Genomic DNA, 27,870 nt, shown 5'->3' on the forward strand with positions numbered 1-27,870 from the left:
CTTTTTGCTACAACAATGGGTGTATGATATTTCTATCTAGAATTGAGAGTCCTCAGTGGTTGATACCTTTTAATGGCTAACTGAAAAGATGGTTACAAATTGCAAGCTTTCGAGACTACTTCTTTTAGTCTATGCCTGATGAAGAGGCCTGAGTAGTCTCGAAAGCTTGCAATTTGTTACCATCTTTTCAGTTAGCCATTAAAAGGTATCAACCACTGAGGACTCTCAATTCTAAATATTTTTCTATCTGCTGGCTAACACGGTACCAAGATATATATCTTTCCTGATATTTCTATCATAATGCAACATAAACAACAGTTCTTTAAGTCAGAAATATCTAGTTTTAGTTTGGAACAACATTTTATGTCTACTTTTTTTTTCAAGGGTAACTTGGCAGGAACTGGAGAAAACAATAAAAATAAATACAATGAATTATCCTTCTCAGTGTAACGTCTTATCGCTGCCCAGTTTCCATCTCGTCTACATCAATCAGTTGGTTTGGCAGGAGACAAGTCTTACAGTATATTTATATTTACCGATAGAAGATAAGTGGATAGGTACATTTGAGATAGACAGAGAGACAGATAGGTATGGATAAATGGATGGAGGGATAAAAGGAAGGACAGACAGACAGATGGATGGACGGATGGATAAATGGATGGACAGACAGACAGATGAATGGACGGATGGATAAATGGATGGACAGACAGACAGATGAATGGACGGACAGACAGACACCCATTATAACTCTAGCCATGCAAGTATGTTGTCTTCCCTTGGGTTGCAAGGTTTGTAATTAGACACACGCACATTAGACACACTCATAATTTCGGCCACATGGAATATCCACCCTTTTCTGGCACCCAATAAAACCTCACCAGCCTAATCCTGGCTACAAAACCACATGAACTATTTATTAAAGCTTCAAAGTTATCTGCTATTCATTGAATAGAGGACGACTTACTGATCGCTGGGGGTTTGGCCACTGGGACTCCCCTACCAACAATATCGTGAATGGGGCTCTGCATGTAGCGGAGGTTGAGCACGCGCGCCTCCATTCCATTCATTCACTATGTGACTGCAGGATATGTCTGGCATCTCTGGAAGTCCCATAGACAATGGATGGAGTGGAGTCGCACATGTTTGACCTCTACTCCATTCAATCAGGGCTCTGCCCTGGGATTGCTTGGCTAAGGATCCACATGATCACTAAGTTGTCCCCTATCCTATCAGTAGAAGGTAACTTTAAATTTCGAACTATCCTTTTAAGTATCCATGATGAGATTCTATACTGTCCTGTGAGATCAGATAAGCCTAACTCTGTTTTTCAAAGACTTTCCTACTGTCAAAGAATGGACATAGATGCAGGTCTCACCATTCCCATAGAAATGAATGGAGTGAGCTGCAAGAACAACCGCCTCTTTCCATTCAATGAGCGCACCCTGAGGCTGTGCTAGCAGTGGTCTACTCATCTATAAGTCCATCCATAGACACCAGATGGACAGCCTCTATCATTTCCAATGGCCCAGATAAGCTTCCCACATGAAATTCCTGCGTCTAATCACAAAATCTGTAACAGATTGTGACATTTATAGTAATAATGTCTTTTGGGACCCCTCAGGCATCAAGGCTTCTTCCTCTGCATCCCCTGTAGCTACCCCCTTATTATACCGGTCCAATACACACATTCATATCCACAAGAATAATTGCCCAAACAACTCACTGTCGGCCACATTGGTGGGCCCATCTAAGACCTCCGTCATTCTCGTAGGCTTGAGCTGTAAGAAATGTAACTACAAATACGTGTCCGCTCTTTATTTTTCTCTTGCTGATGATACAAGCGGTAGTGTAAGCATCTTTTACGCCCCATTTTCTTCAGAATCACTCTTCTTTGTACAGAGATTGTTTGTCCACATGGCATGATTTATGAGGCTTCCACTCCTCCTTGGCCGGCTGCCATTTTGATTTCTTAAGTGCTAAAAAACATTTTCTTCTTGTTACTAGTAAGCAAAAAGTAAGATGAAATGTTGCCTCCAAGATCATTTTTTTAATGTGATAGAAAAATATTTAATAATTAATAGAAAAAACACTTAAAAATAAAAATGTAAGGGAACATGAACAATTTAGGTTCCTTTCGTACTTTGTTTTGTGGTGTTTGCTAGAGGTACAGGATGGGAGGGAAGATCTCCTTTAGATGCCACTCTAAGACCAAATCATGTCAGTAAAGCTCCTTGCAGTGATAGCACACCTCCGTCATACGTGTAGAGCGTCAGTCACCAAGGGGTTAAGCTACATGGGCATTACTTATCGCACAGATCAGTTTTGCAGGAAGTTACTTTTCCTGTGCCAGTCTCTCAAGTATTGACATGTAGTTTGCCATCTGTTTTAAAAGAGGTTCTTCAGCAGCTGCTGCAGTGTGTATAACACAGTAGCATGTCTCAGCTGCTGCAGATCATCAGCCATCATACAGCATGCTACATATACTGCAGAAAAAAATTATACAGTTCTCAGCTGCCGAAAAACACCATTATACACATCTAATAGGGAATATAAAATACATTATTCAGATTTGCAGATACTCTTAGTACACCTAAAATGCTTCAGAACATCATAGCACATGCAACACCTGCTAGGGCCGTGGGGTACTTGGAACGGATGGCTCTTAAAGGGGTGGTCACGGCAGCAGTGACCCGGTCCGTGGCCCTAGGCGCGCAATAAAAGGGATGAGGGAAATGTTTCTAGGGGATTATTCCTGATGTCACATGTGGAGTTTGGCTAGAGATGGCCGACGCTGCTTAAAAGGACCGCTGTGGCCGGTGGTGTTGCAGCTGAGATGGTTTGACTCCCCACAGGTGGAGCGGGGCCCCAGGCTACCAGAACAGTCTATGAGAGGTTGTGGACATTGGGGTGCAGGAATGATTGGAGGACACAGGGACTGTAGTTTCTTTACCTTTAATTATAGGTGCAGTCCGGAGCACAGGTAACAGTTGGTATTGGAGATCCGGGCATCCTGCAAGCAGTTCAGAATTCCCCTAGCCAGGTGGGGTTGGAAGCCTCCCTACTGCACTGCTCTCTGGGTTCCTGATTCTTGTAGTTCTCCTCAAGTCCCTCTCTCAGTCTGTCCACTTAGTAAAACACTACCCGCATGGCAGGCAGCTTGAGCCTTTTCCAGGTGTCACTCCCTTGTGGTGACTCCGAGCTCTGGTATGCGGCTGTGCCTTCGGGTGTCAGTTGTGGCCAGAAGACCTGCAATCTCCTGTCCTCCGGATTTGACTGTGGGGCCTGTAGTTCCCACACAACCACAGACTCCGATGTCCGCTTTGTTACGCTCAATCATGGGGTGAGCTCAGTCGCAGATCCACTCCCAGGCTCTCCTCACATGCTTACTCTCCCTTCACTGTCTCACACTGAACTCACTAACCCTGCCTCCAGGCCAGAACTTATAGGGAAGCTACCCTGAAACCGGGTTTAGAGCTCCCCCTTCTGGTCTGGAGTCAGGAAAGGTGTTGCATGCTGTGTTACCTGCTAAGGGAATCCCTTCTTGCTTCTAGGCATGGCATCACCCCCTGTGAGGGAGGCAATGCCACTATGGCAACCGGACTCCTGGGGAGCCACACACACATCTCAGCTGCTGCAGAACATCACACTGTATACCTCAGCTTCTGTAAAACATTATAATACTTGCTGAATATGATTCAGAACATCATATTATCTACCTCAGCTGCTTCAGAACATCATATTACCCACCTCAGCTGCTTCAGATCATAATTTACACTCATTTGCTGCAGAACATCACTTTAGCCAAATACTATATTTGCAGTTTTCTACGTATGTTATTTGTACACAGAAAACAGGTATAGATGCGGCGCCCCCACCGCCGCAGGGCCGAGGGGTACCCGGTACCGGGCCTGTGAGTCTCTGCTCTGGGGTTGTCACGGCGGCTAGGCCCGGTCCGTGACCCTGCCGTGGGGCGCTCAGTGAATAACAGGTGTGGATGATGGTGGTGATGCTGTAGTAGTGCAGTGCAGTAAATAACGAGGACACCAGGTTGCAGTCTCTTTACCTCTTTACTGAAGATCTCTGAGTCCTCAGTCCGGAACACGGTTCACCAGGCTGCGCAAGTCCGGCCGGTCCAATGGCACCTCCAGAGTTCTCTTCACAGGTGGAAATCGGTGCCTTCCTACTAGCGCTAGGTGTTGTGGTCCTTCCCTGCTGTGCTTACGGAAAGTCCCCCACAACTGTTGTGTCTGTTTCTTAAGTTCCCTCACAACTCGATTAGATGATGTTCTGCTAATCCTCCGTCCCTCCCTGGTGTTCTGGTTGGGACGGCACCCGTTTGACGGGTAGGCTCGGAGCTCTTCCGGGACCCTAGAGTCGCCCCTCTCCACAAGTTGCCCCCCAAGACTGCATAGGTGATATGTGTTAGACAGCCCGCCTTAAACTGACTGTCCTGCCGCTGTTTGGAGTATTGCTTGAAGCTGAATGTTATTCTACTCCCTCGGCGTTCCGGCCACCGGTAGTGCGCCTCAGTAGGATGTTGCTTCGGTCTTACAGCACGACTCCTACTGGTATTTCTCCTTTGCGTGATCTCGTTTCTCACTCAGCACAATCTATCTCTCTTCTAATCCTTTCTTGGGCACCGCCGCTACCCGGAGCAGGCACGGTCCCGTTACGTTCGTTCTTGTTGCCAAGCCCCTGTCAGGATCCCACCCCTGACAGAGACCCTACTGTATCTTCCCCTACAACACCCTCTGCCACAAGGTGTTGCCTGGTTCCAACCCAGTCAGCTTTCTGATCTAACTTCCTGCCTGACCCCCAGTTTACCCACTATGGTGGGGAGTGGCCTAATGAATAGCACCCTTAGCTCCCCCCGGAGGCCCAGCTGTGAAATATATTGGTGTCTGTGATACCTGATCAGATGAACCCCTTCAGTGCCATCAGACGCACCATAGCTCCCCATAGTGGCGGAGCCACAGTACTGCAACGACCAGGACTCTGGGGCGCTGCATAGAAACATTGATATACATAGGATATAGATAGCTGGTAGGAGAAGGGAGGTTATATAGTCATCTTTGTCTTCTTAGTATTTATATCCCTCAGAAAATATACATTGTATAGGCAACAAAGTGATAGCCGAACATATTGGGATAAGGTGTTATCCGACCATGCTCAGGTGCTAACCGAGTGACTTCGGCATGCTTGAATAATATATTGGAGTCCCCGTGGCTGCATGTCTCGCAGGCTGTTCGACAGCCACAACACATGCAGGGATTTCCTGTTTGTTAGCACCTTATCCGAGCAAGTTCGCTCATCACTAATTGACATGTACTGAATTAATTCTATGAAGACGAAGCCTCGCGCTGAGCATCGGTCCTGAGATACTCATGAGTCATTGGTTTCTCTAGGACTGCACAGGTAAATACAGTAAACTTCCTTTAGGCTATAATCCAGTGGTCCAGAAATCCTACAAACTGGACAAAATAGTCATATTGTTGTAAATTGGAAATGACCAATGGACAGAAATGATCAGGTGCAATAAATGGAAGCAAAAGAGAGAGTAGTGCAAAAGACTTTGGATGAGGCAAACACCATACCAATAGTAATTGTATGTAAACAATCTGGGAATTTATTAGTCCAGGATCATGGCAGTCCCATGTAAGTACTATGAAAGGAGAACATTTATTACAAAATTCTCACCACTATAAAAGTAAGTAGGGTGAATTTCTACAATCTGCCATATGAAAATCCAGAAAGTCTGATAATCCAGCAATATAGTCACCGTAACATGAGTCGAAGACTGGGCTGAAAAAAAATTAATAACTAGCAGTCAAACCATTTGGGCTCACACTAATTGCTACAAAGAAGAGCTAGGAAAGGAAGGTGCCATTTATTCTCCTTTCAGGTATTTTTTTAAGCGGACCTACTCCAGAAAACTCCTCTAAATACCCTGTCTGCACATAGGCTTTTTGGCAAGAGTGCTGCCACATTGCCTAGAAAAAGAGTTGCTTCACATCTGCATTGAACTATGCCCAATGACAGATCCATTTTTACAAAATTTGGCCAACGTTAGGGTATCTCACTACTTTAATTTCAGGATGAATAGAGGATTTGTGCTCGTTAATCACTCGTTCAAATCTTATCAATCCCCAAAGGAGGAATTCTGTTTATTGGAAAATATTTCTTTTGACTTGTTTGTGCCTTGGTCTGGTATAGCGTATTGTTTCATCAGCAAGAGATAAGCAAGTACATAAAGTGATATATTGACATCTGATATTATAGCAGTAATGGGTTAACCTCAAAATACTATAAAATCCTATTGATGTGTCTTATTAAGAACAACCTGGTGTAGAGTATGCAGAAATCATAGATGGATTTGGGCCTGTGGGAGGATAACCGATGGGAAAAAGCTTTCTTATCTTCTATTCCCAAAATATCTTAAAGGGAATCTGTCTGTGGGATCAGCCCTCCAAACTAGTCCACATATGGGCATGTAGGTCATAAGAAGCTGAATAAAATTATACTTTGATATCTGCAATCTGATGTCTTATTCCAGAGATATCCACATTTTTCTTAATATGTAAATGAACTGTTAAGATCTATGGACCAGACATAGAACTGCATGAGACATGCCTCTGGACATTATTTTAAATGGAAGGAAGCGCTACCAGTGTGAGACATGTAATGACTGACAGTCTGCTCTCCTGATCTACGTCTCACACTGGTAACAACTCATTCCATTTAATATAATCTGTAGAGGCAGATTCTCAGGGAGATCTACTGTATGTCCAGCCCATAGATCTTAACCTCTCATTTACATACTAAGAAAAATGTGGATTTCTCGTGATTAAGACAGCGGATTGCAGCTATCAAGGTATCATTTTATTCATCTTCCTATGACCTGCATGCCCATATAGACATCTTAGGAGGGTTGATCCTACTGACAGATTCCCTTTAAATCCAATGGATAAAATATCCCATATACAGAATCTTGTTATCCACATTGATTATATAATATGGAACTAATAAATTCATCACCATTTACCAAATGTCAGGAGTTCATACTTTTCAATAATAAATCACTCTAAAAAAAGTTGCATCAGAATTTTGTAGTAAAGTACTTTAGAAAACAGTCACAGAAACCTCAGCATATGTAAGCCAACGTGCCTAAATATGTTTTATTTGGTACAGTAATGGGAAGACTGGATAAACCTGTTTAAAAATTGAGTCTGTCAACTCAAATTGATAATATAAAGCTCAGCGCATTGCCTTTTAGATAATAAAGCCCCTAGAATAATCACACATTTGGCGCCCGATTCATCAACGTTTTTATGCCAGTAATCTGAAGTAAAAATCTTTGAAAAGTCGCATAATTGTGGCGCAACTTGAGGCCTGGTTCCAACAAAGAGAGCGAAGCTGGGACGGGATGGGGGCATTGTGACTGCTCCTTGTCAAATTTACAATGAGTGGCAGCGTCCAAAATGCCACGACAGGGACTGGAGTAGGATTTATGGCTAGGCCCACACAGAGGTGTACGCCACTTGTCTCACGTTCCTAAGTTATAAAGAGATGTATATAGTTTCTGTACCCTGAAGCATTTAAAAGAGGTGACCTATGACTGAACATGTACACAGCAATGTCGTTTTTACATTGCTGTGCATTATGCCATATTTGTTTTAAAGTTTATGATGCTTTTTCATGTGAAGTTTCAACCTGAAAAAGACACTGTGTGCACATACCATCGGGAAGCTTTTGAAGGTGTTTTTCATTTCCTGGAGTATGTCCTAAAACAATTTTGAAGAGTTTTTGAAATTTTTGGGAGAGTTTTTTCCTGAAGCATTTTTTGCAGCCTTTTGATTGGGTAGTGCTTAGTTTAGAGTGGATTCCATTATGAGCTGCTTCGAAGAACTGACAGTGTTTATTTCTGTTAATGTTCATGATTATGGCTTACAACCAATGAAAGCCCAAAAATCATTATCTCAGTAAATTAGAATAATTAATAGTGATGGACGAGTATACTCGTTACTCAGGTCTCCCCAGGCATGCTCAGGTGATCTCCGAGTATTTGTTAGTTTAGTTTTCATCGCCTCAGCTGCATGATTTACGGCTGCTAGACAGGCTGAATACATATGAGGAATGCCTGTTTGTTAGGGAATTCCCACATGTATTCAGGCTGTCCAGCAGCCGTAAATCATGCAGCTGAGGCGACAAAAACTAAATCTCGGAGCACTAACAAATACTTGGAGATCAACCGAGCATGCTTGGGGAGACCCGAGCAATGAGTATACATGCTTATCACTAATAATTAACAAAAAAAACACCTGTAAAGTCTTCCTACGCGCTTAAAAAGGTCTCTTATTCTGTTTCAGTAGGCTCCACAATCATGGAGAAGACTGATGACTTGACAAATGTTCAGAAGGCAGCCATTGACACACTCCACAAGGAGGGTAAGCCACAAAAGGTCATTGCTAAAGAAGATGGCTGTTCACAGAGTCCTGTATCCAAGCATATTAGTGGAAAGTTGAGTGGAAGGAAAAAGTGTGGTAGAAAAAGGTGTACAAGCAACCGGGATAACCACAGCCTTGACAGGATTGTTAAGAAAAGGCCATTCAAAAATTTTGGGGAGATTCACAAGGAGTGGACTGCTGCTGGAGTCATTGCTTCAAGAGCCACCACACACAGAGGTATCCAGGACTTGGGCTACAAGTGTTACATTCCTTGTGTCAAGCCACTCATGACCAATAGACAACATCAGAAACATCTTACCTGGGCCAAGGAAAAAAGAACTGGACTATTATCAGTGGTCCAAGGTGTTGTTTTCAGATGAAAGTAAATTTTGTATTTAATTTGGAAATCAAGGTCCCAGAGTCTGGAAGAAGAGTGGAGAGGCCACAATCCAAGCTGATTGAGGTCTAGTGTGAAGTTTCCACAATCAGTGATGGTTTGGGGAGCCATGTCATCTGCTGGTGTAGGTCCACTGTGTTTTATCAAGACCAAAGTCAACGCAGCCATCTACCAGGAAATTTTCGAGCAAGCTTATTGGATATGGAAAGTTCATTCTCCAGCAGGACTTGGCACCTGTCCACACTGCCAAAAGTACCAATTCAAATCCCACCAAGGATAAGATCTGCAAGGAGTTTGTATGTTCTCCCTGTGTTTGCGTGGGTTTCCTCCGGGTACTCCGGTTTCCTCCCACATTCCAAAAACATACTGATTGGGATTCTAGATTGTGAGCTCCATCGGGGACAGCGATGATAACGTGGGCAAACTGTAAAGCGCTGTGGAATATGTTAGCGCTATATAAAAATGAAGATTATTATTATTATACCTGGTTTAAAAACAACAGTGTACAGTTCTGGTCTCTGGTGTATAAGAAAGACATAGCTGAACAAGAGCGGGTGCAGAGAAGAGCGACCAAGATTATTAGAGGACTGGGGGGTCTGCAATATCAAGATAGGTTATTACACTTGGGGCTATTTAGTTTGGAAAACGAAGGCTAGCTGGTGATCTTATTACAATGTATAAATGTATGAGGGGACAGTACAAAGACCTTTCTAATGATCTTTTTACTCGTAGACCTGAGACGGGGACAAGGGGGCATCCTCTACGTCTGGAGGAAAGAAGGTTTAGGCATAATAACAGACGCGGATTCTTTACTGTAAGGGCAGTGAGACTATGGAACTCTCTGCCGTATGATGTTGTAACGAGTGTTTCATTACTAAAATGTAAGAGGGGACTGGATGCCTTTCTTGAAAAGTATAATGTTACAGATTATATACAGTATATTAGATTCCTTGATAGGGCGTTGATCCAGGGAACTAGTCTGATTGTCGTATGAAAATTGTCGGGAAATTTTTTTTCCCCAATGTGGAGCTTACGCTTTGCCACATGTTTTTTTTTGCCTTCCTCTGGATCAACATGTTAGGGCATGTTAGGTTACGATATGGGTTGAACTAGATGGACTTAAAGTCTTCCTTCAACCTTAAAAACTATGTTACTATGTCAGTATCACTGTGTTTGATTGGCCAACAAACTCGCCTGACCTTAACCCCATAGATTCTCTCTGGGGTATTGTCACGAGGAAGATGAGATACCAGACCCAACAATACAGATGAGCTGAAGGCTGCTATCAAAGTAACCTGGGCTTTAATAACACCTCAGCAGTGCCACTAGCTGATCACCTCCATGCCACGCTGCATTGATGCAGTAATTGATGCAAAAGGAGCCCGACCAAGTATATATAACTAGCTATTGAAACCATTCTACGCCCGGGTGGTGAGCATTTATATTGGTATATGGTCCCCATCCTGTCATGTGCTGCTCACATCCTGCGCCCCCGTTTTAGTCAGTGATGGCAACAGACACTGTGGCGGTATTGAGTCGAAGTGGCTGCCTTGCTCCACAGACGTGTGTTATATATTCTTTAGAAAGTTACTTGTATAGATATATTGTATTGTATACATATATTGTGTAGATATTCTTACACATGCTCCTGATATCTGTAACGAAATCATTAATGTGGGCGGAAATGCCACGACATCATGAGAGGGCGGGATTGTGACGTAGTAATCGGTGCCTGCGCAGTCCGCGCAGCAGTGTCTCTTCAGATGTATGTAAGTAACGTCATGAGGGCGGGATCGTGTCCACTGTGTCCCCACGGCCCCTGATTCCAGCCCATAAATGTCCCCCTGCTCCCTGAATCGGCGCCTGTGCAGTGCGCGCTTTACAGCGCCATTTTCTTGAAGACACACTGCAGTATCCAAGAAAATGGCGCCATAAAGCGCGGACTGCGCAGGTGCCGATTCCGGGAGCAGGGGGAATTAAGTAAGTAATTGCTGTGGCATGAACTGCCACAACGTCATGAGGGAGGGATCGTGTCCACCGTGTCCCCACGCCCCCTGATTCCGGCTCAAAAATGTCCCCCTGCTCACGGAATTGGCGCATGTGCAGTCCGAACTTTAGTATGTATTCATGAAAATGGCACCGGAAAGCGCGGACTGCGCAGGCACCGATTCCGGGAGCAGGGGGACATTCATGCGCCGGAATCAGGGGGCGTAAGCAACTGCTGTGGCATGACCTGCTGCAACGTCATGAAGGTGGGATCGTGTCCACCGTGTCCCCACGCCCCCTGATTCCGGGAGCAGGGGGACATTTATGGGCCGGAATCAGGGGGTGTGGGGACACTGTGGGGGTGGAAACTAAGTGATATGGGCGGGATTGTGACACAGATTTCGACGCCAGCACAGTCTGGGCTTTCCGGCGCCATTCTATAACGTGTCTATAATCTAACGCTAGGAGCGTCGCGCTTGCGCAGTCTATAAAGGCTTCGGACAGAGTGACGCTCCTATATTATAGATATGTGAGTTTCACTTATTGTATTGAAGAACTGAAATAAATTAACTTTTTTGATGATATTCTAATTTTGTGAGAAGCACCTGTATGTCTCGAGGCACCTTATTTTAATCTTATTTTACTTTGATTTCATTACATTGTCAGTGTCTAGTCCTGTTTTCATAAGGACAAGATCCTGTAAAAGACTGTATGCTTAGTATATACTAGAAAAATAGGGAAAGGTGCCTTTCTTCCTTTTAAATACCTTCCACTGATACCTTCCATTGGTCATTCAATAATTAAGTAATTAAGTTTATTTTATAACAATCCACCTATCAATTTCAATTGATGCTGCACTAAAGTAATTTTACTACATTGTATGTACAAATACTGGAAGCAAAAAATAGATGACAAGTGATATGACATATCTAAGCAACAAAACCCTTATAACATTCAGAGAATAGAATCGAAAACATAAGACAATACTTTGGAGCATTAACTATTTCTCATCTTGATCAATTTTTTTTTTTTACTTTGTTCTTCCTCTTCCCTTCTTCCGAGAGCCATCATTTTTTTTTATCTTTCTGTCAGCATAGCCTTATGAGGATTTATTTTTTATGAGACAAGTTGTAGTTTTGAATTACACCATTCATTGTACTATGTATGAACCAAAAATAAAATGCAATTGTGACATTGTCTTTTAGGTTTTGTATTTAAAATTAGGTAAAACAGATTTGGCAACATGACTCCTTAAGTAAGTGCAATTTTGGTGATATCAAAGTTTCACTGTTTTTTTTCTATTTTAGAGATGAAAAAATAATTCAGAACCTTGTAAAAAATGTGGTTTGTGATGTGAGTCTTTCATACAAGTATTTTGTGTTTAATTTTTCCATCGATGGATCCGTGCGAGGTCTTGTTTTTTGGGTGTTTCAAATATTTGTGTTTTCTCTTACTACTACATTTTTTTTATTATCTTTTCCTTTTTTTTTGTCTCTCCTAGGGGACTTAAACCTTATTTGATCCCTTGTGCTATATACTGCAGTATTATAGTATGTAGTGAATTTAAAAATCTCATTTGAAGACCAACCATAGGCTGGGCTTCATAGAAGTACAAAGATGGCGGCATTGGGGGCCTTCAATAGGCCCTTGGTCGCTGTGGCAACCCATCGGCACCCCGTAATCTCATTAGGAAGGGGTTAAAAAGAACCTGTCAACTTGTTCATCCAGAGCAGATTGATATACAGTATAAGTCTGTAAGAAAATTGAACATAAATGGTATTTTATTAATTTAAATCCCTGCTCTTTTAATCCTTAAAAGTCCAGTGGGTGGTCCTAATCAATAACTGATTACTAGTCAAACAGGAAAAGCTGTCAATCACTTACTAGTACCGCCCACTTGACTCCAAGGCATAGAAAGATAGAAAGGGCAGGGAATGAATTAATACATGAGAAGGTATATTGTTCCCATTTTATATATATATATATATATATATATATATATATATATATATATATATATATATACGGTATATATACAGTATATATGCACACACACACTTCCCCCATGCTGATGCAAGCCAGACACCATTTTCAATGTGACAGGTTCTCTTTAAAACACGGTGGGCCAAGTCTTGCATGTAATGTAAGACAGCAGAGCAGTGCAGCTCATTATAGCCCATACGTGACTTCCATTCTTCTATGACTGTCAGAGGAAATTGTTCTGCGCTCTATTCAGTCACATGCAGCAGAGGATGACACACATACATGGTCCCATAGGAGCCCGATGACAGAGTAAACTAATGGCAATATTCCCATGTTATGCATTTTGCATCTGTTAATCACTTGTGCAGTTTTTTCTTGAGTTTAATATTACTTCTGAATTCACAAGCCCAGGATTACCACATTACTAGCATTACAAGGACGGGCCTTGGGATAGATTTTGCACTGGGGCCTCAGCTGCTCAGGCTATAACACTTGCTGTTGGAGCCCCCATAATCAGCTGCGGACCATGTGCACATATCTACGTTAAGAGGTGTAGGAGGAAACATGGCAGTACACAGAGCCACAGAGGTTTTGTTATTATATCTCGTTCCTTTAGGCATGATATGTATATATTTGCCAACAGTCCTAATTGTGGCAGGGCAATTTTGCAAACCAAACCCAAAAGAAAAGGGGTTTATATAAATGTCATCCAAAAGGTATTCCTAGTCATTTTAGGAGTTTTTCTAGATAGTCCCAGGGGTTGACCTTAACACCTTTCCACTCCACAACGTACTACTGCGTCATGAAGTGGGTGCAGATGCAGCGGGCTCAGGAGCTGAGACATACAGCATAGGTATAGGTGCCAGCTACATGATACAGCCAGCACAGCACCTGTACTAACAGCAGCAACTGGAGCTACCTATTTAACCATTTAAAGGCTGTTGTCAACCTCTGAATGCTGCCATTCTGGAATTTAAGGGGCACCATCCTGGAGAGGTGTCCATTTGGGCGCCCATTGCTTTCCACGGCATGATCACAGGGTGCCATGACTTCCAGGGATCTGCTTTTATTTTCCGTCTGTATTTCAAAGGTAAAAAAATTCCAAAGCTTCTGTATAGGTGCATTTTTAAGGCTGTATACAAAACTGATCCTTTATAATTAGTGCTTTAATGTGTCCAGACAGTAAATGTTTATAAGTTCACACTGGGCGTTTTTGCTACGTTTTTATGCTAATTTACAGCTGCTTTTTACAGTACCAGCAAAGCCTATGAGATTTCAGAAATGTCATGTACGTTCATTGTTTTTTTCTGTCATCAGGTTTTTGAGCTTTGCAGCGTTTTTTTATATAGAGCATGTCCCTTTTTTCAGCGTTTTTTCAGCTTTTTTGTAGCGTTTTTCACCTATTGACTTGAATCGATGGTGTGCTCGCAGCAGCTCATTTACCAGTGGTTCTCAGCCTGTACGGTCACATCTTGGCACCATTCAGGTTGAAGACTTTTTATCCCCCAGACATGGATTACGCCGTGGGACAGAATGATGGACAGGTGAAGGATATTGTTGTTTTTTATTTTTGGTTTATTTCAGGAGAACAAGGGCTTCGTTGGAATTAGGCGAGGTTGTAAGTATGGTTTAGCTGAGATTATTAAAAGAGGATGTGTCGTTTTTTCAATTAAAGGACTTTATTCTGGGTGTCTGTGTTTTTATACAATGTGACTATGGGGTTAGTAATTGGGAATTCTTATTGACACCTCTCCATTACTAACCTCAAGGCTTGATGTCACCTGACAATACAAAGGTGACATTAATGCCCCCCAACTATCACCCTACTTGCCACTGCTATAAGGCAAGTGGGAAGAGCGTGGCTAAGTGCCAGAATTGGTGCATCTTAGAGATGTGCCTTTTCTGGGGTGGCTGAGAGCTGATGTTTTTAGCCTGGGGGGCAGTATCCATGGCCCCTTCCTAGGCTATTATTATCAGCCCGCAGATGTCTGCATAGCCTTTGCTGGTTATTAATTATAGGGGGACCTTACTTCATTTTTTTAACGCTCGCACCCAGACTGATGGCGTGGGCGTCCGGGGGTGTGGCCCCACTGGACCACTGATCAGATTACCCTGGAAGGGGCAAAACTAAATTGCTCACTAGGTGTTCGCTGGAGCTTCTGATGGTGAGGTCAGACTTGTGCAGCAGGTAGCTACCAGGGTGGTTGCTTTCCAGAGGGTGTTAATCCAACTCAATGCATCTCATGCTAGGTAGGACATCAGGAATCCCACCTTGGACCGTTCGGAGGTGAAATCTGAAGCATTCTCTTCGATATACAGTGTATATATATATATATATATATATATATATATATATATACAGTGGTGTTCAAAAGTCCTGCATAGGCATAGGATAAATTGATTTTTCAAGTTTTAAACGTTTTCTGTCGAATATCTTGGATGCATTGCTAATATGACATATTATATATGGTTTTGTTCAGAATACAATTTTGCATTCTCTCCCTGTAACATTTTTATCTTTTGAAGCAGTTTTGCCTGAAATTATTGCAACAATATGGGAATTGAAAGCACAACTAAATATTGTGCAGCTCAGATCCAAAATTGGCCAATCACAGATGAGGTTCTTGTGACTAATCATAACCTGGATATGGCAGCCAATCTCATTGCATTACATTGCATCACATCTGCTGCTTTGTTTGTTTGTTTTATCTGTTGGTCTATGTAGTGAATCATACTGTAGAGTTTTATGATGGGAGCCTTCAGATTTTTGTCAGCGGAGTATCGTGTGCGAGTTGTGGTGCTACATGGAGAGGGTTATACTGGTCCCCAGATCGCAAGGAAGGTCGGCTGTAATCAGTACAGTCGTAAGAATTTTGCAGAAACATAAGTAGCTTGGAATTACCCAGGACAGGCCCAGATTTGGTCAACCCAGAAAGTCAACTAAAAGGGAGGATTGAGTACTGATAAGAACATCCCTTGCCAATTGAAAGCTCACCTCTCCTCAGCTTCTGTGAGAATGGCAAGAAAAGTGCAATATTGAGGTAGCAACATCAACTGTGAGGAAGAGATGTTTGGAAGCAGGATTGAGAGGGTGCAAGGCCTGAAAGAAGCCATTGATGACAGCCATACAAAGACAAAGGCGAAAACTGTGGGCATTGAAATATTTAAAATGGAGGAAGGAGGAGTGGGAAAAAGTGCTATTTAGTGATGAAAGCACTTTTTGCATTTTAGGAAATGATGGCAAGTCTTATGTAAGAAGGTTCCCACATGAAGAGTACAAGCCAGAGTGTTTGAGCTTCTCTGTGAAACATCCGATGAAAGTAATGGTCTGGGGCTGTATGGCAGCCAATGGTGTTGTAAGAATAAGGTGGCTTCTATTGACTGGCCAGGTCAGTCCCCGGACCTCAATCCAATTGAAAATTTGTGGCACAAGGTATCATTAGAGATATCTAGAAAACAGCCAAGGAGTCAGGACCAAGAGTTAGTTGATTGAGGCTCTGATACAGGCCTGGAACCACATCATCACTCGTGAACATCTGCAGAAGCTTGTTCACTCAATGCCATAGAGATGCAAGCTGGTGCTCAAGAGCAAAGGCTGGCCAATAAAGTATTAGAAGCTAAACATGCACTCAAAAGGCCCTTTTCAGGACTCTGAATTAAATAAAAAATAATAAATCTTAAAAAGTAAAATTTAAGTCTGTGTGAACTTGCTTTGGAAGTTAATGAACTTAGAAACCTGTTGACCATTCTACACACTGTACTGGTGTAGGTATGGTTATGCTGTAAAAAAAATTATCAAAAATGAGCATACCATAGCAATTTATACACTTGGGACATTCAAAAATGAGTATGGCAAACAATGAGGGATTACAAAAACATATATGTTCCACCAGTTTCACTGTAGAGCTACAGAAGTATGAAACATATAGTTTTCTTCACGCCTATGCAGGACTTCTGAACACAATTGTATGTATATATAAACTGCTCAAAAAAATAAAGGGAATACTAAAATCCCACATCCTTGATATCACTGAATGAAATATTCCAGTTGTAAATCTTTATTCATTACATAGTGGAATGTGTTGAGAACAATAAAACCTAAAAATGATCAACGTAAATCACAAATAATATCCCACGAGGTGCCCACCAGCGTGACAGCAGGGGAGATACACCAGCTTTAGCTATGGCCACAGGTACTACATGAATATTTGTTCATGCTATGACCAGTTGTGACTCTTTCACAAGTTGGTGACTATACCTAGGTATAGGCTTATACAAGTTCCACTATTTGTGTATTGTGTTAGGGACTTATGCTATATTAATGATGATATGTTGGTATAGTTTCTCCACTTGTGTAGATATAATTTGATATCCCTGGTCTCAGCTATCTACATACTTTACCATAGGTATATTTATGTTTCCTCTCATTGAGGTTTTTCATGTGTTCCATCTCTAGTACCATTGGTTTATTGGCACCCCCAGCTAGTCCCACTATGGTGGATGTTGTTGTTTTGTCTTGGATTGCCTTCTTTGTACTTGCTCACAGTATTTGACTTGTCCATGTGATTTTACGTATTATTTTGATATATATAATAAAATTTGCTATATTTCGTTATATATGTACAGACTATTATTTGGTCTCCTCTTCAATCTATATAGCCCGGGATGCACTAAGCAACATTATTATGTTGTGGCAAATCTAGGATTATGTGGCGATAGGTAAAATGTGAATACATCGATTGATGTTTTTGGGAGTTTTTTATATATTTGGAAGTATAAATTCATAGGTTTTGTAATATCTCACGGAGGTCTGGTGTTGGAATGATGCTCAAAATCAAAGTGAAAAATGAAGTTACAGGCTGATCCAACTTCAGTGGAAATGCCTCAAGACAAGGAAATGATGCTCAGTAGGGTGTGTGGCCTCCACGTGCCTGTATGAACTCCCTACAATGCCTGGGCATGCTCCTGATGAGGCGGCAGATGGTCTCCTGAGGGATCGCCTCCCAGATGTCGACTAAAGCATCCGCCAACTCCTGGACAGTCTGTGGTGGAACGTGACATTGGTGTATGGTGCGAGACATGATGTCCCAAATGTGTTCAATCGGATTCAGGTCTGGGAAACGGGTGGGCCAGGCCATAGCTTCAGTGCCTTCATCTTGCAGGAACTGCTGACACACTCCAGCCACATGAGGTCTGGCATTGTCCTGCATTAGGAGGAACCCAGGGCCAACCGCACCAGCATATGGTCTCACAAGGGGTCTGAGGATCTCATCTCGGTACCTAATGGCAGTCAGGCTACCTCTGGCGAGCACATGGAGGGCTGTGCGGCCTTCAAAGAAATGCCACCCCACACCATTACTCACCCACTGCCAAATCGGTCATGCTAAAGGATGTTGCAGGCAGCAGATCGCTCTCCACAGCATCTCTAGACTCTGTCACATTTGCTCAGTGTGAACCTGCTTTTATCTGGGAAAAGCACAGGGCGCCAGTTGCGAATTTGCCAATCTTGGTGTTCTGTGGCAAATGCACTTCATTTTCCACTTTGATTTTGAGCATCATTCCAACGCTAGACCTCCGTGGGATATTAGTTGTGATTTACGTTGATAATTTTTAGGTTTTATTGTTCTGAACACATTCCACTATGTAATGAATGAAGATTTACAACTGGAATATTTCATTCAGTGATATCTAGAATGTGGGATTTTAGTGTTCCCTTTATTTTGAGCAGTGTATATATATACAGTATATGTGTGTGTGTCACTGACATCTATATATCTATGTATTCTATGTGTATATATCTATTCTATTCTAACCTGTCAGTGTGATTTTACTGTAGCGGCACATGAATTAACGGATTTTCAAAGGATCTGTCATGATCCAGGCCAGGGTTTGTTTCTTGCTATTCTCTCTCTGGTGTGGTTATGCGGGGGTTAACCTTCTTTGCCTCGTTTTGGGATCTGTTTTGCTATTTCAGTCCACTACTACCTGCAGGCAGTGTCAGCTATAGTTCTTGCCCCCGGCTAGAGCGACTGACCCTGTTACACCCTGATTTGTCTTCTGCCCGTTTACTCTGTTCCCCTGCCTTCCCATTCCTGCTTCCCCGCTCGTCCTGCTGTGTGCTCCCTATGCTGTGACCTTGGTATCTGACCCGGCTTGTCCTCTTACCTGTTTCTCTGTCTTACGTCTCTGGCATTTCCGCTCCCAACTGGCTCTGACTTCTTTGGCTTGTATCTGACCACGTGTATTGTTGTTTCCCTTGGTATTGCATTTCCCATCCGTTACTGACCCGGCTTGTCTGACCTCTCTCTCGCCACCTAGTGGCACCTGCGCTGCCGCACTTAAGTTTACGCCGTGACTGCTACCTATCTTTCCTCTCCAGTCGCCCCTGGAATAGGACGCACGATACTGCGCTGCAGCAACATTAGGCTGGTTTCACATTTGCTCTGGGCAGAGCTGCAGCAGCATCCCCTGGGATAGGACGCATGATACTGCGCTGCAGCAACATTAGGCTGGTTTCACATTTGCTCTGGGCAGAGCTGCAGAGGGCTTCCTCTGTTAAGCCCCACCCACGCCCACTGCCGCACGTCTTCCATTCAGCTCCGCCTACGTCTGCATGCATCCTGCGTACCTATCTTTAACATTGGGTATGCAGGCCATGAGGATGTATGCGGATGCGTCCGCATGCGTCGTTTTGACACTGCGCCGACTGCAACAAAATGCAACATGTTGTGTTCGACACAGTTCGGCACAGCATCAAAATGACGCATGAGGACGCATCCGCATACATCCGCATGGCCTGCGTACCCAATGTTAAAGAAAGGTACGCAGGATGCATGCAGAAGTAGGCAGAGCTGAATGGAAGAGGTGCAGCAGTGGGCATGGGAGGGGCTTAACTGAGGAAGTACGCAGCCCTCCGCAGCTCTGGCCAACGCAAATGTGAAACCAGCCTTACAGATCTAGAGGTATGGTTCTACAGGAATTAGGTTTTTTGTTTCTTTGGGGGCACTCAGCTTTATTAGCATGCACAAAGAGACACAAGTTACCCCCAAAACACATGAAAATACGCACCAAAACTGCAACAAAAATGCAAACAAAAACGCACCAAAACATGCGTTTTTGCCGCAGCTTCTTTCCTGCCAAGAAATCAGGTTTTGCTGCAGAAAAAAAGGGTAGCAAAAACGCCCAGCGTGTACTTACCCTTAATGTAGTATTAAACAATCTCCATTTAAAAGTCAATGGCCATATTGTACTGCCTTTAGGTGGCCAAACACATTTTTGTCAGCGCCCGCTGTTAGGAAGGCCACTGACTGAACTTGTACCCAGCAATCAATAATTACAACTGTAAACTCATTTATTTTTATCATTGTTCCTTTATTTTCCTGAATTTTACTATTAACCCCTTAACGACCGCCGATACGCCTTTTAACGGCGGCCGCTAAGGGTACTTAAACCACAGCGCCGTTAATTAACGGCGCTGTGGAAAAAGTGAATAGCGCCCCCCAGAGTCGGATTTTCTCTGGGGTCTCGGTTGCCGAGGGTAGCCGAGACCCCAGAGAACATGATTCGGGGGGTTTTTACCGACCCCCGAGTTGCGATCGCCGGTAATTAACCGTTTACCGGCGGTCGCAACAAAAAAAAAAAACCGCGATTTGCCGTTTAATTTCTCTGTCCTCCGATGTGATCGCACATCGGAGGACAGAGAAATGTGGTCCCCGATGGCCCCCAATAGCCCCCCAATACTTACCTACCTCCCCCGGTGCTCCTCGTGTCTCCCCATGGGCGCCGCCATCTTTTTTCCGGGAAAAAATGGCGGGCGCACGCGCAGTGCGCCCGCCGCCCGGCACCCGGATGTTCTTTGGGGTCTCGGCTGCCGGGGGTAGCCGAGACCCCAAAGAACATGATCGGGGTCGATTTGCACCGACCCCTGCTTTGCGATCGCCGGTAATTAACAGTTTACCGGCGACCGCAAAAAAAAAAAAAAAAAAAAAAGCGATCAGTTATTTCTCTGTCCTCTGATGTGATCGCACATCAGAGGACAGAGAAATAGGGGGATTCGGGGACCCTATCATACTCACCCGGGGTCCCTGGGTCCTCTTCTGTCTTCTCCTGCCAGCCGGCTTTTTCATCATGGCGGGCGCATGCGCAGTGCGCCCGCCATCTGCTGCCATCTGCCGGCCGGCAGGAGAAGACAAGTTGGGGCTAAAATTAGGGTTAGGGTTAGGGTTAGAGTTAGAGTTAGGGTTAGGGTTGGGGCTAAATTTAGGGTTAGGGCTAGGGTTAGGGTTAGGCTACTTTCACACTAGCGTTTTTTGGCTTCCGTCGCAATGCGTCGTTGGAGAAAAAACGCATCCTGCAAAAGTGCTTGCAGGATGCGTTTTTTCTCCATTGGCTTGCATTAGCGACGCATTGCGACGGATTGCCACATGTCGCATCCGTCGTGCGACGGATGCGTCGTGCTTCGGCGGACCGTCGACACAAAAAAAACTACACGTAACTTTTTTGTGCGACGTGTCCCACATATTTCAGTGCCACGTGCCACGTATTTAAGTGACACGTGCCACGTATCAAAGTGCCACGTGCCACATATTTCAGTGCCACGTATCAAAGTGCCACGTGCCACGTATCAAAGTGCCACGTGCCACGTATCAAAGTGCCACGTACCACATATTTCAGTGCCACGTATCAAAGTGCCACGTGCCACGTATCAAAGTGCCACATGCCACGTATCAAAGTGCCACGTGCCACATATTTCAGTGCCACGTGCCACGTATCAAAGTGCCACGTGCCACATCTTTCAGTGCCACGTGCCACGTATTTAAGAGACACGTGCCACGTATCAAAGTGCCACGTGCCACATATTTCAGTGCCACGTGCCACGTATTTAAGTGACACGTGCCACGTATCAAAGTGCCACGTGCCACATATTTCAGTGCCACGTATCAAAGTGCCACGTGCCACGTATCAAAGTGCCACATGCCACGTATCAAAGTGCCACGTGCCACATATTTCAGTGCCACGTGCCACGTATCAAAGTGCCACGTGCCACATATTTCAGTGCCACGTGCCACGTATTTAAGTGACACGTGCCACGTATCAAAGTGCCACGTATCACGTATTTCAGTGCCACGTATTTAAGTGACACGTATCACGTATAAGTGCCACGTGTCACGTATTTAATTGCCACATATTTAAGTGCCACGTATCAAGATTTTCCATGGAGAACAGACACATCCAGAGATATGTCTGCTCTCCAAGGCTGCAGCAACACACTGACAGGAGCCATAGTTCCTGTCGGTGTGTCACTGCGCATGCGCGAGCGAGTTTACCGGCGGTCATTGACCCCGGCACTCTCGCTTAACGGCAGTGCTGCGTGGGAAAGTTCAACGCAGCTGTACTGCTGTTAACCGAGACGCCGGAGTCATTGAACTCCGGAACAGTACACGATACACTGCTAGGAGCTTCGCTCCTGGCAGTGTATCGCCGGAGAGCAGCCGATCGGCGTGGGACACTCGTTTTATGGATTCTGCGGACAGGGAGTATGAATTTGGTTTATTATTTTTGGATTTTTTCCTGGAGGATCGAGGGCTTCGCCTACAAGTGTGCTGTTGGTGAGTATATACTCTGTGTTATATGTTGTATGTACTGTGTGTCATGTATGTGTATTGTGTGTAGGTGTTTTGTGTAACTTTACAATTGTGCTAAGTCGCCGGACACAGGGACAACTCTCCCATCCTAATACCGGATGGGAGTAGTAGTCCCATACGGCGACTTAGCACAATGGTGGCACTAGCGTCGCATGGGGACACACACACGCACACACACGCACACACACGCACACACACGCACACACACAGAAGGACTCCATGCTGCTTCACTGGGGGGCGGGGGCTTCCCTCTTCCTGTCCGACGTCACGTCCGGTCCTGGGTGTCAACCCCTCCGTACAAAGACGCTGACACCCAGGACAAAGGCGCTGTGTGTGGAAGGTAATATGGGGCCCTAGGGGGATACGCAGACACGCCGCTGCGTAAAGAATTGACATGTCAATTCTTTTTACGCCGGAGTGTTTGCAGACAAAAGCGCCGCGTTTTTTTGCGGTGTGTCTGAACGGCAAAGTGAATTTCTCATTCACTTTGCCGGCAGACGAAAATGACATTGCGCATTTTTGAAAAGCGCCCGCAAAATAGCGCTCAAAAATGCGCTATGTCTGAAAGTAGCCTAAGGCTTCTTTCACACTTGCATCGGTACGGGGCGGTCGCAATGCGTCGGCCCGATGTACCGACGCACGTTGTGAAAATTGTGCACAACGTGGGCAGCGGATGCAGTTTTTCAACGCATCCGCTGCCCAGTCTATGTCCTGGGGAGGAGGGGGCAGAGTTACGGCCACGCATCCGCGGAAATGGCGGACGCGACGTACAAAAAAAAGGTTACATTGAACTTTTTTTGTGACGACGGGGGCTAAAGTTATGGTTAGGGTTGGGGCTAAAGTTAGGGTTGGGGCTAAAGTTAGGGTTAGAGTTGGGATTAGGGTTAGGGTTTGGATTAGGGTTGGGATTAGTGTTACGTTTGGGATTAGGGTTGGGATTAGGGTTAGGGTTGGGATTAGGGTTAGGGGTGTGTTGGATTTAGGGTTTTGATTAGGGTTATGGTTAGGGTTGAGATTAGGGCTGTTTTGGGGTTAGGGTTGTGATTATCGTTAGGGTTGTGATTAGGATTATGGATCGGGTTGAGATTAGGGTTAGGGCTGTGTTGGAGTTAGGGTTGGAGTTAGAATTGGGGGGTTTCCACTGTTTAGGTACATCAGGGGGTCTCCAAACACGACAGCCAATTTTGCGCTAAAAAAGTCAAATGGTACTCCCTCCCTTCTGAGCTCTGCCGTGCGCCCAAACAGTGGTTTACCCCCACATATGGGGCATCAGCGTACTCGGGATAAATTGGACAACAACTTTTGGGGTCCAATTTCTCCTGTTACCCTTGTGAAAATAAAAACTTGGGGGCTAAAAATCTTTTTTGTTGGAAAAAAATATATTTTTTTATTTTCACTACTCTGCATTATAAATTTCTGTGAAGCACTTGAGCTTTCAAAGTTCTCACCACATATCTAGATAAGTTCCTTAGGGGGTCTAGTTTCCAAAATTTGGTCACTTGTGGGGGTTTCTACTGTTTAGGTACATTAGGGGTCTGCAAACGCAACATAACGCCCGCAGACAATTCTATCAAAGTCTGCATTGCAAAATGGCGCTCCTTCCCTTCCGAGCTCTGCCGTGCGCCCAAACAGTGGTTTACCCCCACATATGGGGTACCAGCATACTCAGGACAAATTGGACAACAACTTTTGGGGTCCAATTTCTCTTGTTACCCTTGTGAAAATAAAAATTTGGGGGCTAAAAAAATCTTTTTTGTGGGAAAAAAAATATTTTTTATTTTCACTACTCTGCATTATAAACTTCTGTGAAGCACTTGGGCATTCAAAGTTCTCACCACATATCTAGATAAGTTCCTTGGGGGGTCTATTTTCCAAAATGGGGTCACTTGTTGGGGGTTTCTACTGTTTAGGTACATTAGGGGTCTGCAAAGGCAACATAACGCCCGCAGACAATTCTATCAAAGTCTGCATTCCAAAATGGCACTCCTTCCCTTCCGAGCTCTGCCATGCGCCCAAACAGTGGTTTACCCCCACATATGGGGTACCAGCATACTCAGGACAAATTGGACAACAACTTTTGGGGTCCAATTTCTCTTGTTACCCTTGTGAAAATAAAAACTTGGGGGCTAAAAAATCTTTATTGTTAAAAAATATATATTTTTTATTTTCACGACTCTGCATTATAAAGTTCTGTGATGCACTTGGGCATTCAAAGTTCTCACTACACATCTAGATAAGTTCCATGGGGGGTCTAGTTTCCAAAATGGGGTCACTTTTGGGGGGTTTCTGCTGTTTAGGCACATCAGGGGCTCTCCAAACGCGACATGGCGTCCGATCTCAATTCCAGTCAATTTTGCATTGAAAAGTCAAATGGCGCTCCTTTGCTTCCGAGCTCAGCCATGCGCCCAAACAGTGGTTTACCCCCACATATGGGGTGTCAGCGTACTCAAGACAAATTGTACAACAGCTTCTGGGGTCCATTTTCTCCTGTTACCCTTGGTAAAATAAAAATTTGGAGGTAAAAAGATCATTTTTGTAGAAAAAATGCGATTTTTTTATTTTCACGGCTCTACGTTATAAACTTCTGTGAAGCACCTGGGGGTTTAAAGTGCTCACCACACATCTAGATAAGTTCCTTAAGGGGTCTAGTTTCCAAAATGGTGTCATATGTGGGGGGTATCTACTGTTTAGGCACATCAGCGGCTCTCCAAACGTGACATGGCGTCCGATCTCAATTCCAGCCAATTCTACATTGAAAAAGTAAAACGACACTCCTTCTCTTCCAAGCTCTGCGGTGCGCCCAAACAGTGGTTTACCCCCATATATGGGGTATCGATGTACTCAGGAGAAATTGCACAACAACTTTTGTGGTCTAATTTCTCCTGTTACCCTTGTGAAAATAAAAATTTGGGGGCAAAAAGATCATTTTTGTAGAAAAAATGAGATTTTTTATTTTCACGGCTCTACGTTATAAACTTCTGTGAAGCACTTGGGGGTTCAAAGTGCTCACCACACATCTAGATAAGTTCCTTGGGGGGTCTAGTTTCCAAAATGGTATCACTTGTGGGGGGTTTCCACTGTTTAGGCACATCAGGGACTCTCCAAACGCGACATGGCATCCGATCTCAATTCCAGCCAATTCTGCATTGAAAAAGTCAAACGGTGCTCCTTCACTTCCAAGCTCTGCGGTGCGCCCAAACAGTGGTTTACCTCCACATATGGGGTATCGACGTACTCAGGAGAAATTGCACAACAACTTTTGTGGTCTAATTTCTCCTGTTACCCTTGTGAAAATAAAAATTTTGGGGCAAAAAGATCATTTTTGTAGAAAAAATGAGATTTTTTATTTTCACGGCTCTACGTTATAAACTTCTGTGAAGCACTTGGGGGTTCAAAGTGCTCACCACACATCTAGATAAGTTCCTTGGGGGGTCTAGTTTCCAAAATGGTATCACTTGTGGGGGGTTTCCACTGTTTAGGCACATCAGGGACTCTCCAAACGCGACATGGCATCCGATCTCAATTCCAGCCAATTCTGCATTGAAAAAGTCAAACGGTGCTCCTTCACTTCCAAGCTCTGCGGTGCGCCCAAACAGTGGTTTACCTCCACATATGGGGTATCGACGTACTCAGGAGAAATTGCACAACAACTTTTGTGGTCTAATTTCTCCTGTTACCCTTGTGAAAATAAAAATTTTGGGGCAAAAAGATCATTTTTGTAGAAAAAATGAGATTTTTTATTTTCACGGCTCTACGTTATAAACTTCTGTGAAGCACTTGGGGGTTCAAAGTGCTCACCACACATCTAGATAAGTTCCTTGGGGGGTCTAGTTTCCAAAATGGTATCACTTGTGGGGGGTTTCCACTGTTTAGGCACATCAGGGACTCTCCAAACGCGACATGGCATCCGATCTCAATTCCAGCCAATTCTGCATTGAAAAAGTCAAACGGTGCTCCTTCACTTCCAAGCTCTGCGGTGCGCCCAAACAGTGGTTTACCTCCACATATGGGGTATCGACGTACTCAGGAGAAATTGCACAACAACTTTTGTGGTCTAATTTCTCCTGTTACCCTTGTGAAAATAAGAATTTGTGGGCGAAAAAATCATTTTTGTGAAAACAAATGCGATTTTTTATTTTCACGGCTCTACGTTATAAACTTCTGTGAAGCACTTGGGGGTTCAAAGTGCTCACCACACATCTAGATAAGTTCCTTGGGGGGTCTAGTTTCCAAAATGGTGTCACTTGTGGGGGGTTTCCACTGTTTAGGCACATTAGGGGCTCTCCAAACGCGACATGGCGTCCGATCTCAATTCCAGCCAATTCTGCATTGAAACAGTCAAACGGTGCTCCTTCACTTCCAAGCTCTGCGGTGCGCCCAAACAGTGGTTTACCTCCACATATGGGGTATCGGCGTACTCAGGAAAAATTGCACAACAAAATTTGTGGTTAAATTTCTGTTTTTACACTTGTGAAAATTAAAAAAAATGGTTCTGAAGTAAAATGTTTGCAAAAAAAAGTAAAATGTTAATTTTTTTCTTCCACATTGTTTTAGTTCCTGTGAAGTACGTAAAGGGTTAATAAACTTCTTGAATGTGGTTTTGAGCAGCTTGAGGGGTGCAGTTTTTAGAATGGTGTCACACTTGGTTATTTTCTATCATATAGACCCCTCAAAATCACTTCAAAGGTGATGTGGTCCCTAAAAAAAACATGGTGTTGTAAAAATGAGAAATTGCTGGTCAACTTTTAACCCTTATAACTCCCTAACAAAAAAAAAAATTGTTTCCAAAATTGTGCTGATGTAAAGTAGACATGTGAGAAATGTTATTTATTAACTATTTTTTGTGACATATCTCTCTGATTTAAGGGCATAAAAATACAAAGTTTGAAAATTGCAAAATTTTAAAAATTTTCGCCATATTTCCATTTTTTTCATAAATAATCGCAAGTAATATCGAAGAAATGTTACCACTAACTTGAAGTACAACATGTCACGAAAAAACAATCTCAGAATCAGCGGGATCCGATAAAGCGTTCCAGAGTTATAACCTCATAAAGTGACACTGGTCAGAATTGTAAAAATTGGCTCGGTCATTAACCCCTTCCTGACATCCGACGTACTATCCCGTCGAGGTGGGGTGGGCCCCCATGACCGCCGACGGGATAGTACGTCATAGCCGATCGGCCGCGCTCACGGGGGGAGCGCGGCCGATCGCGGCCGGGTGTCGGCTGCATATCGCAGCTGACATCCGGCACTATGTGCCAGGAGCGGTCACGGACCGCTCCCGGCACATTAACCCCCGGCACACCGCGATCAAACATGATCGCGATGTGCCGGCGATGCAGGGAAGCATCGCGCAGGGAGGGGGCTCCCTGCGGGCTTCCCTGAGCCCCCCGCAGCAACGCGATGTGATCGC

At 44.0% G+C, this 27,870-nt stretch overlaps 1 protein-coding gene across 4 annotated transcripts in view; it reads right to left on the reverse strand.

Annotated features, from left to right (window-relative positions):
- Positions 1 to 27,870, reverse strand: part of SLC35F4 (solute carrier family 35 member F4) — a 467,648-nt gene that overhangs the window by 373,296 nt on the left and 66,482 nt on the right. The window lies entirely within an intron of this gene.

This window comes from Ranitomeya variabilis, chromosome 1 (genome assembly GCF_051348905.1).
Source record: "Ranitomeya variabilis isolate aRanVar5 chromosome 1, aRanVar5.hap1, whole genome shotgun sequence".
NCBI classification, from domain to species: Eukaryota; Metazoa; Chordata; class Amphibia; order Anura; family Dendrobatidae; genus Ranitomeya; species Ranitomeya variabilis.